The sequence below is a fragment of the Cupressus sempervirens genome, chromosome 1 (assembly GCF_028749045.1).
Source record: "Cupressus sempervirens isolate cs-2001-9-10 chromosome 1, ASM2874904v1, whole genome shotgun sequence".
NCBI classification, from domain to species: Eukaryota; Viridiplantae; Streptophyta; class Pinopsida; order Cupressales; family Cupressaceae; genus Cupressus; species Cupressus sempervirens.
This window is the reverse complement of record NC_143118.1, coordinates 847,314,522-847,325,120: the sequence shown is the minus strand read 5'-3', so window position 1 is coordinate 847,325,120 and position 10,599 is coordinate 847,314,522. Positions and strand designations below refer to the sequence as shown.

The 10,599-nt window shown below is 32.0% G+C and overlaps 1 pseudogene; it reads left to right on the top strand.

Moving 5' to 3' along the window:
- The first annotated feature begins 6,428 nt into the window (after nucleotides 1-6,428).
- On the top strand, nucleotides 6,429-7,365 carry LOC149580498 (protein ULTRAPETALA 2 pseudogene; annotated as a pseudogene).
- Nucleotides 7,366-10,599: the final 3,234 nt, after the last annotated feature.

Genomic DNA, 10,599 nt, shown 5'->3' with positions numbered 1-10,599 from the left:
CTAATAGCATAGATAGGGAGTAGGGTTCTCAAGTATTTTCTATTGACATTCTCTTCTTCAAATTTACCACCCAAACTTCTTATTGCACTTACTACTTCTTTCATTCTAGAACCATATTAAGCAGCATTCTCACCTTCTTCCATTTTCATGTCATCAAACTTACCTCTGAGGCTTTCTTTTTTTCTCTCTAAACATTCCGATCTCCTCCGTAGATATCTAATAGGGCTTTCCACATCTTGAATGTAGTGTCACATCCTTTGATGTCATCAAATTCAGCATAGCTAAATGTAGAGGAAATCTCCAACATTTCCTAATTGTGCTCCTTTCTTTTGTTCAAATCATCTGCAGAGAGGGGTCCAGCCAGATCTACATGCTCCACTCCAATTGAGGTTTTCACATAATCACCTATTTATCCAAGGAGCAATTTCATCAGACTCTGCCATGCAATGAAGTTGTCTTTCTTGAGCTTGGATACTTCTCTCTTGGACATCCTAATCTTCTTGCTTCTAGTACCTTGAAACTAAATCAGCAGATGGCTCTAATACCAATTGTAAGCAATGCTTTAGAATAACTGGGGGGGGGGTGAATTAGTTATTCAAGGCCCAAATGTCCTATTCAAACTTTTCATCAAGTAAAGTGTGCTCATTAAACCTATTCATTTATCCAAGCTTTAACTTTCCTATTCATCAAGTTTCTGTAAATCAACATGCAAGCATAACACATAAAAAGTTCAACACATAACACAGTGATTTACATGGAAACCCAATTTGAGAAAAACCACCAGTAACATGCTACTCAATTCTCACTCTTCAGAAGTGATGTCCTATGAAAGGCTTGCCCTATTAAAGGCTACAACACACTATTAAATTTGACCTAGTTAAAGGATTTAACCACCATGTTAGAAGTGGACCTGGTTAGAGGACTTTAGAACATTCACTTGGAATGCCACCCTATTAAAGGATTTACAAATGGTTGTTAAACCAACCTAAGTCCATAGGATTTTCCTTTACCCTACATGATATAATTGCTAGAGAGTAACAATAAGGGGTTTTGACTTGATTGTAGTATACAACTTAACTTGCAGATATCAGATCACTCTTTAGCTCATAACATTGCTTGGCTTTCAATCTCTGTAGCTCTGATAGCTTGCCCTTTTTTGAAGCTTGATCTCCTTGACTCTCCATGTTCAATGTACCAATGCAATCATCTCTTCCTAACCACTCATCAAAGCAGAATCTCTATGCTCTATTCTTCCTTCTCCTAGATGTCTTCTCCTTGACAACCTTTAATCACTTCGCAATTTGGCACTCCAGCAACTCTGGCTTCTTGGTCTGTGACTCCTTAAATATAAGTCTAGAATTTCTTTTCTTGCTTGATTCTTCCCTCCTTTAATTTCTATTCGAATGGATTAGGTAGGATTCATTGAATCTAACCCATATTTTGTTTCTTCTAGAAACATCATGAAGAATCCTCTTGAATTCACTCAAAAATGGTTTACATAGAATTTTGTGTCACTAGCTCATCATCCTTATCCTCCAACTAGTTCAAAAAATTCAAGGTAACAACTTTGTCGACTTAGATTTGGTAAATCTTTAACATTTCCAATAATGCAGTAGCTCGACACTATTGAAATTCTAGTGCTCGGCACATACTGTGTTACTCAAAATCAACTACGTTTTATTGATGTTTGGCACCTGAAGTTCACTCGGCACCTACTAAGATTTTTCTGACACTTGGCTCCTTCTATATATCACTTGGCACTTGAATTTCACTCAGCACCTAAAGTTTACTCAACACAAACTAGGTTTTGCATTTGCTTAGCTTGAACTAGCTTGCTCGGTACCCACTAATGAACTTAGCTCAAGCTCTGCAATCAACCTTGTTCCAACTTACACTTCTAGTGTTTCTAAATGTGGCAAACCATTGTATCTTTGAGTATGTTATCAATACATCATTTAACCATTGTCTTAGATGATCCTTGTACTTTATTACAAAACCATAACTCAACCTTTCCCTTAGGTGCTCTTGTTACATCTTGCTGATCAAATCCTCTTCATTAATCAACTAAGTGATAGTGCTTGGATCTTATATGCAATTTTCATTCCTAAAAATAGCAAGTTTGACATCAATGACAAAAAAATGATTGAAATCATTCTTTATCAACCAACTTCCTTCTTTGCAACAATCTCCCTCTTTGATCTTCAACAATGATCTTTTCAATTACATCTCCAACACATATATGTCAAATAACACATCTATGAAATAATTTATGTACCCATGTTAAATGTAGCCAAAATACCACATCAAATGTCTCTAAAATATCACATGTATCAAATGTATCTGAAATAACACATGTAAGTGAAATAACATATATCTCCATATCAAAGTATCTAAAATGACATGTATATATATATATAATATCCCAACATCAATGAAATAGATATGTGTAAACTAAGATCAACCTCATCCCCCTCCTGATCCCTAACCCCAAAAGGCTCTACAATTTTGATATGAACCTTGTGTCTAATGAAAGAAATTTGTAAAATTATAAAATTATACATATATACGTGCATGTATTATATAATATGTACAATGTATATCTATCAAATATATAATAAAAAATGCATAACATACATGTGACTCATGTCGTGCAGGATCTGTCGAGGTCTGAAGATCTCCAAAATGCAACAAACTATCACTAAGACCCTATAGAGCACACATGTACATGTACACAAGTTAAATCAAATCACTTAAGAATATGTATGTATAGACCTAAGTACATACATATAAAAGATCTTGAGTACACTAAACAAAATGTATACATGTGTAAATTATAGTAATAAATAAATATAAACATATATAAATTTACAATATTTACTGTAACATCATGTAATGCTCTGCCGATCTAACTGATATCTAAATCATGTAGTGATAGAGTAATATCCTGAAGTATGGAATACAGGTGCTCAAAAGCTAGGCTATGCAAGAGCAGGTGCTATAGGATCCTAAGTAGGTGTTGGGATAGGTTTTGTGGGGATAGGTGTTGTATGACCCTCTGTAGGAGCAGGTGTTGTAGAATGTGTAGGGATATCCTCCTGTCTCTGTGAGTGTTGTGATCCTGTTGTGTATGACAAAATATGGTTGATGTGTCCACCAATGTCACAAAGAGGAATTCTCGTGACTATCGACAAGGCCTGCTATGAACTAAGAAGATCATATGCTAAATAAGATGCCATATGATGCAATACATCCACATATGATATAGCCAAAATCTCTAGTAACGATTGTATATCTGCTATCTCATACATATCATCAACTCCTGTGCTAGAGCATGCACCTGTCAAAATGGGACCAGAAGACCGTAACATATATCTGCCACATCTATCTGAAGATATCTCTTGTAAGTGTGTGGCAACTGTGGCAATGCTAGAAAATATATGACTCCTGACTGTATCATTGTGAATAGTCAAACCCACAGCAATCATCTATGGACCTCTCGGCATGACAAAAGGTTTGGACCCACCATTTCCTATTTATTAATGGGCACAGGGGTGTTCGTAGGTCTAAATCTCTCTAACAATCGGTCGAGGCCCTGTCCAGCATGACCTAGAAAATTTGTATAATGGACATCATGGTGTAAATGAAATTCTATAAACAATTGTTTTCAAAAATAAAGAGGAAACTCATCCTTCTGTGGCCACCTGTGATGCGCAGCTACCCACTGTTGATATATAAATGGAGCAACGAGTTGATCTGTACACTTCATTGTTGAATAACCTCTAACCCTAGGCATATCTGTATAAAAGGGAAACATAGTCTTCACCATAGTGGTGGAGACCTCACCATCAATCTGGGTATACTTCATAGTGTCAGTGACACTATGAGAAAGGGAAGAGTAAAATGTCTCAATACTAATATCATCATATGGGTTGTACGTAGAGATCATTTCGATCATCTGACATAATTCATCTCTAGTAGAAATAATCTTCTCCCTATTAGAGAGAGTGGTAGAGGCCAACAGTGTAGAATCAAGATAGTCGAGAGAGCAATATAACCTAGCAATAGTATCTACAAAAAAATGTCGTCTCTCCTTAGAGGATGATGTCAGTCTATGTGTTGTGCTTGACTTAGCACTATGACCCCCTCCTTGAACACTAGCCTCCCTTGAGAATGTAGGTGCTCCACCAATACCAGATGCCATAATGATATATGCAAAGATCTCTATCTATAAATGCAGAGTTAAGATATACATACATAAGTACAAGTAAAACTAAAAGTTAAATTTAATTTAAAACATGTATGTACATATAAATATGTACAAAGTTGAATGTAACTAAAAATATGCACATGTTATTTAGTACATCTAGGTCATGTATGTGAACATCTAGCTCATATATGCACATCTAGCTCATGTATGTGAACAAAAAATATGCATGTATGTTATTTAGTATGTATAGGTTTACTATGTTAATTTTTTCTAAAATGTAACTAATTTTTAGCTATCTTAAGGTCTTAACAAGTTTTCAAAGTTTCGTGTACATGTTATTATACTTTCTAAGTTTTCTAAGTTTGAAGTTGGTTAAATTTTAAGTTTTCATGTTTGAACAGCTAGAACTTATTATAGTTTAGTTCTACCTAATGTTTCAAGTTACATGTTAGTTATCTATATAGTTTTGTACTATGTTAATGTTTTAAGTCAAGTGTAATTACTTTAGTTATCTAAGTCTCAACTTGAATTTTCTATGTTTGATCATGTAAAATCTACATTTATGATTAAATGTACATATTTAATTAAAAAATACTATATAGTTTTTAATCTTTAACATATCAAAATCTAACTATATAAAGAAAATTAACTAGTCTAAATAATCAACTACTTAAAAAAACACTTAAAATATAATTAATTTAATTGCTAAAACACTTAGAAACAATTAATTTAATTAATGCTAACATGTTATAACTATAAAAAAAAATTAAAAAATTAAAAATGCACTTACCTGTTACGATCGAAACACTCTAATCACTTGAAAACCGCAATAGTGAAATAACTGCTGACAAGCAATTTTTTAGTATTTATATATCCACCAAGGTTACAGCTAAAACCCTTTTGGCCAAAAGGGTTTCGGTCGTAACCCCCCTACCACGTCAGTGTGGAAAAGTGCCACGTCTATACGACCGTAGTCATTTCAGCCGAAACCCTTTCGGTCGTAACCATATCGGATATCACAAATGGTGGCACAAGTTTGTGCTTTTACCCCATAGCTTATTAAGTGGGCCACATTAGTACAACAAAACTGACGTTGATGAGAACTTCTCTAAGCCTTCTCAACATCCTCAATAATGGCACACGTATTTTTTTTATATGTTAGTTTTACCAAACAAAAATTGGCTAGAAAAACTTCATCATATTATACTATATATCTTATCATCGACTGAACCTTCCAATCAATATTTTTTTTGTTGTTAAAAAAGTCAATACACATTTTCATTAAGTATATTAATAGAAAGTAAACAATTAATTAAGCTATGAATCTTATCATAGACCAAACCTTCCAATCAATATGAAAGTGCGATTTTTTTTTGGGGTTGTCAAATAAGTCAATACACATTTTTAAGTATATTAATAGAAAATAAAATTCTAAACTTGTGGAATATGTATTGTACTTTTAAACTAAAAAGGGAAGAATTAAACAAATATTTTAAAGATAACCATTAGAAATATATACAAACTTCCAAATTTGTGATATATATTGAATTTTTTATGTATGTCAGATGAAAGCTAGATCATTTTTCTTCCATGTTGCTCTTAGAAAATGATTAATTTTATACATTCTTTTCTATTATACAATATATATGATTCATTTATCATCTTTGTCAAAAAGAAAAGACTTTGATCTATTGATATAATTAAAATTTATTTGCTAAACTATATATATATAAACAAGAAGTCAAATAGTGATATTATTAACATTCAATTGGGTTTGACTCATGAAATATAATTTGATAAATTGAATCTAAAAAGTTGAATCTTGATAGCAATATAGAACATAGAGAAAAAGTTTATAATCATCTTATCTTAAAAATATAAAGTCTAATTGCATAAGAGAATACCAAACAAGAATTAATTTTTTCTTAATGAAAAAACTATTGACCATACCTCTTAGACTAGGACTGGAGAATAGAAGATGATCTCTTCTTCCAAATGTATCCACCATCCTAATCATTTTTAGTATAATCATTAAACATTATTCAACTCCATCGATAACCAATAATAATTGACAAGAATAATTGTTTCTTGAAAAATAATATTATGGTTCTGGTTATTCTTGCACTTCAAAAGATCCCGTACAATTGGAACTTACCGGACTTTCAATCATGATTTAAAGATAGAAACCGGGGCCTTGCACGGAAAGGAAGGATAAATGAAAAAGAAAAGGAGCCCTCTCAGCAGCCAAAAACCAAAAGGCTGCTTAGGATTTCCAACGGCGGAAAAGTTTGTGGATTTTTGGTTTTTAACAGGGCACCATGGAAACTTTAAACAAGCTCACAAACAGCAAGGAGTTTTTCAGCAGTGAAGATCTGAAAGACCTTTTGGATTGGAAGTTTCAAACTGGTTTTCTTGAAATTACATGCGGTTGCACCAGCACCTTGGGTTTCGGAGATTTTGTAGGCTCGTTACGGATAACCCAACAAGGGGATTTAAGCGTGGTGTGTAACTGTTTTCCAGGGGCATGCAAGAAAGGTCCCATGGCGCCCATCATTTTCCAGAAACACGCACGAAACAATCACAAGTCTTGGAAAGATTCAATTTGGGTCACCCAAATTTTCCGAACCTCCAAATATTCCATAAAAGTGCCGCTTTGCAATACGGTTCTTCTTCGTTATTACTATGCCAATCGCAGAGTTCACCATTTTAATTTCCACCGAGATGAGTTTCTTCGCTGCTCCGCCTGCGGAAAAGAGCGGCGCTTTAAACTCCGCAGCAAAGAAGAATGCCGAGCTTATCAGTGTGCTGTGAAGAGCCCTAATTGGGTTTGCCGTGATTTTCCTGAAATTGGATTGAATTGCGAGATGGAAGAGGAAAGGGCGAGCCGCAAAGTGTTGAGGGGATGCCCGAAACTTATCAACTGTGAGGGATGTTTGTCTTGTGTTTGCACGGGCTGTGGCCTCTGTATGTCCGCCTGACTCAATCGATTTTGCACAAATTCAATCTTCTTCTTCTTCTTTTTGCAATGACTGAGGAAGGAAAAAGAAAATCTTTGAAATTGTTTTCCTGTTATAACCGAATGTCATGCTGAAAGCAATGGATTGAAATTGTAACGGTGAATTATTGTGCAATGTCAAACTATCCAACTATTTGCCGTATGGGATTCAAAATGGTAATGTGTCAGCAAGTTCTTATATATGCATTATAAACATTATTTTCAATGAAGATCTCTTCTTTAAAAATTATATTTTTATTTTTAAGATTTTGGATAAAGATGCTTGGTTCCTAGAGTTTTAAGTTTACTCTTTATTTTTCTCTAGGCCTACTTGCTTTAATTCCTGAACTTGTTCCATTGGTTTTCAAATCTGCTTGTTACTACTTTTCCTTTTTAATTAGTTTGTGATAATACTTTTCAATTAAAAATTATGAATAAAATGAATGTTATAATTATAATAGAGAAAGAATTACATGTTTAGAAATGATTTATATTGTAGAATTATAATAAAGAGAGAATGACATATTATAAAAAGATAATTATGATTTGATTTTGGAAATCATAGAACTATAATAAAATAAAGAAAAAAAGACATATTTAAAATAGTAATGCATTTCAAAAATATATATATATATAGACATTTAAAATAGTAATGTGTTTCAATTAAAAATTATGTATAATATGAATGTTATAATTATAATAAAGAAAGAATTACATGTTTAGAAATGATCTATATTGTAGAATTATAATAAAGAAAGAATGACATATCATAAAAAGATGATCATGATTTGATTTTAGAAATCATAGAACTACAACAAAATAAAGGAAAAATAGCATATTTAAAATAGTAATCTCTCTCTCTCTCTCTCTCTCTCTCTCTCTCACACACACACACACACACATGCGCGCGCACACACACACACACACACATATCATATCTTCATCTACATATGAAAATTTTGGATTTTAAATTTTCTTTGAGATTGTCAATGAGAATGTTAAAATATGATTTGATCATAATTTTAATTTGTAATCTTGTTGATAGCTTTTCTCTATTTGTAGAGTTGCTATATTCCTTTTCTAATGTGCCTCCATATTACATAGTACCATACTACCTACATTTCTTTTTATGCTTATATATATATATATATATATATATATATATATATATATATATATATAATTTAATTTAATTTTTATTTTTTTATTTTTAAATGACTATATAATAATTTGGAAGTTGCCAATACTAAGATTTTGATCATTTTCTTTTAGAAGTTTCATGGTACATTGAAAATATTTTTATGTGAATGTGATAATTATGAGAAAGAAAGAGTGGCCAACACTCATAAAACTAAATCCTACTAATGGGAAGGATGACTTTTTATGAATCTTAAAATCATAACAAAAGAAGAGTTACACATTCAAATATGATTGCTATTGTATACTTAAAATAAGGGAAGAATGTCATACTCTAAAAAAATTTGTTGTGATTTTATTTTGTGTTCAATAAGATAGCTATTAAATTTAATTTTATAATATGTAGATGAAATTTTTTTTTTTAAAAATTTTTTTTAAAATTATTTGAATATAATAAATTTATTTTCTTATATATTTTTGCATAATAGTAGGTATTATTAGGAATGATAATAAATTTTGAGTCTTTATTTCTTATTGAAATGATATAATTTATAACCTAATAGGGATGATTTGTCTAAGTGGGTAAATACCCAAAATACTCTATTTTTATTTTGTTAACTTCGTCATCTTGTAGTTAATAATTGACTGGTAAAAAAAAATGTTTATTATAAAGATAAACCAAGAACTATTCTTCAATCATTAAAGGATTATTTGTAGGCTAATTAAGGAAAGTTAAGAATAAATTTTTGAATAGCATTGATATTTCAATCTCCTAACAAACTTAGGATGCCATTTACAATAAGCAACATGATTGGGATCCGTGTATTCCTAGTAGTGGCATGTGGAGTTAATGATTTGGTTGTCCATACCTAGCTAGTATCATCCCTGTATGGATGACATATCTATCTTAATTATGAATTTAGGAATCCTTAGTGGAAATATTATGCTTTAATAGTTTAATGAGAATTTAATATTTTATTTAACTTATTTTAATTTGTCCTAGTTAAATTCCAAGTAATTGGAATCACCAAATTTAATTGGGTTAAGGGAGCTAATTAGATTATTTAATATAAATAATCTAATCAATATGTCACTTTGTAAAAGTGCATATATTGGCTAAAAGTGATTTATTCACACTTCTCACTTTTAAAAATTGTGATTTTGGAGCAAATCCTCCAAAACACTCTTGTGAGCATTTGGAAATTTATTCATTGTGAGACCTACGCTCCTGGGATCATCACAAAGATAGACTCATTGAATTTAGAGTGGGAAAATCCTTCTTCGTCTATTGTTTTATCATTTTTTGTGGTCCTGTTATTTTTTGGCATCCGTTCTTGTTTTGGCCCCTTTGGCTGTGAGGTAAGGCACTCTTATTTTATTGTTTTAGCTCTATTTTAGTTCTCATTTTTTATAGTAAATTGATTGGAGGTAGAGAAATAGTGCTCCCCTCCATTTTGGTATGCTAGTTATACCTGATTCAGTAAGTACAAACATTTAAGCATTTTTGTGGGTTTTAATTTGAAGTTTTATGCCATTATGTTGGTTGATTTTTCATACAAGATTGGAACTTGATTTTTTCTCATCAAGAATATCTCATCTATGGATCTGTCAATTCCAACCTCCATAGCTTTTTGCTTCTCTTTTCTCTGTGACAAGTGGTTACATGCAAGTGATTCTTGGGAGTTGTGGGTTTCATCTTCGATCAACTTCAACATGGTATTAGAGCTCCAAATCATCATGCTCCTATTCAGTTTATGAGAATTTGGGTTTGGCTTTTAGATCTATATTTTTCTTTAGAGGGTTCATTTTTCAAAAAAAAAATTGGTGTACTTTGAGCCCAAATGGACATTACCATTGAGCTCAAAGCACCCAAAAACCCCTATTTTCATATAAAATTTGTCCAATTTGGACACAGTAAGAATTTGAGGCCAAAAAATGTTGCTACCAAATTGTGCACATTTCTCAAGGTGGTGCTTTTTTGAATTATTTTCACATTTCCCAAGGTATTGATTTTCAAATTTTTGGACTATAAATCAAGATTTTTTGTTTCAAAAATTGATATTTTTAACACGTTTCTTGAGTTGGCACTTTATAAATTTTAGAATGCAAATCAAAGATTTTTTTGGCACATTTCCAAGGGCAATGATTTTGTGATTTTTGGCACAAAAATTGAGATTTATTTTGGCACACAAATTGAGATTTTTGTGCAAACAAATTGAGACAGTTTTTATATGGAATAGACAGGCTTCTCGAGGCAATT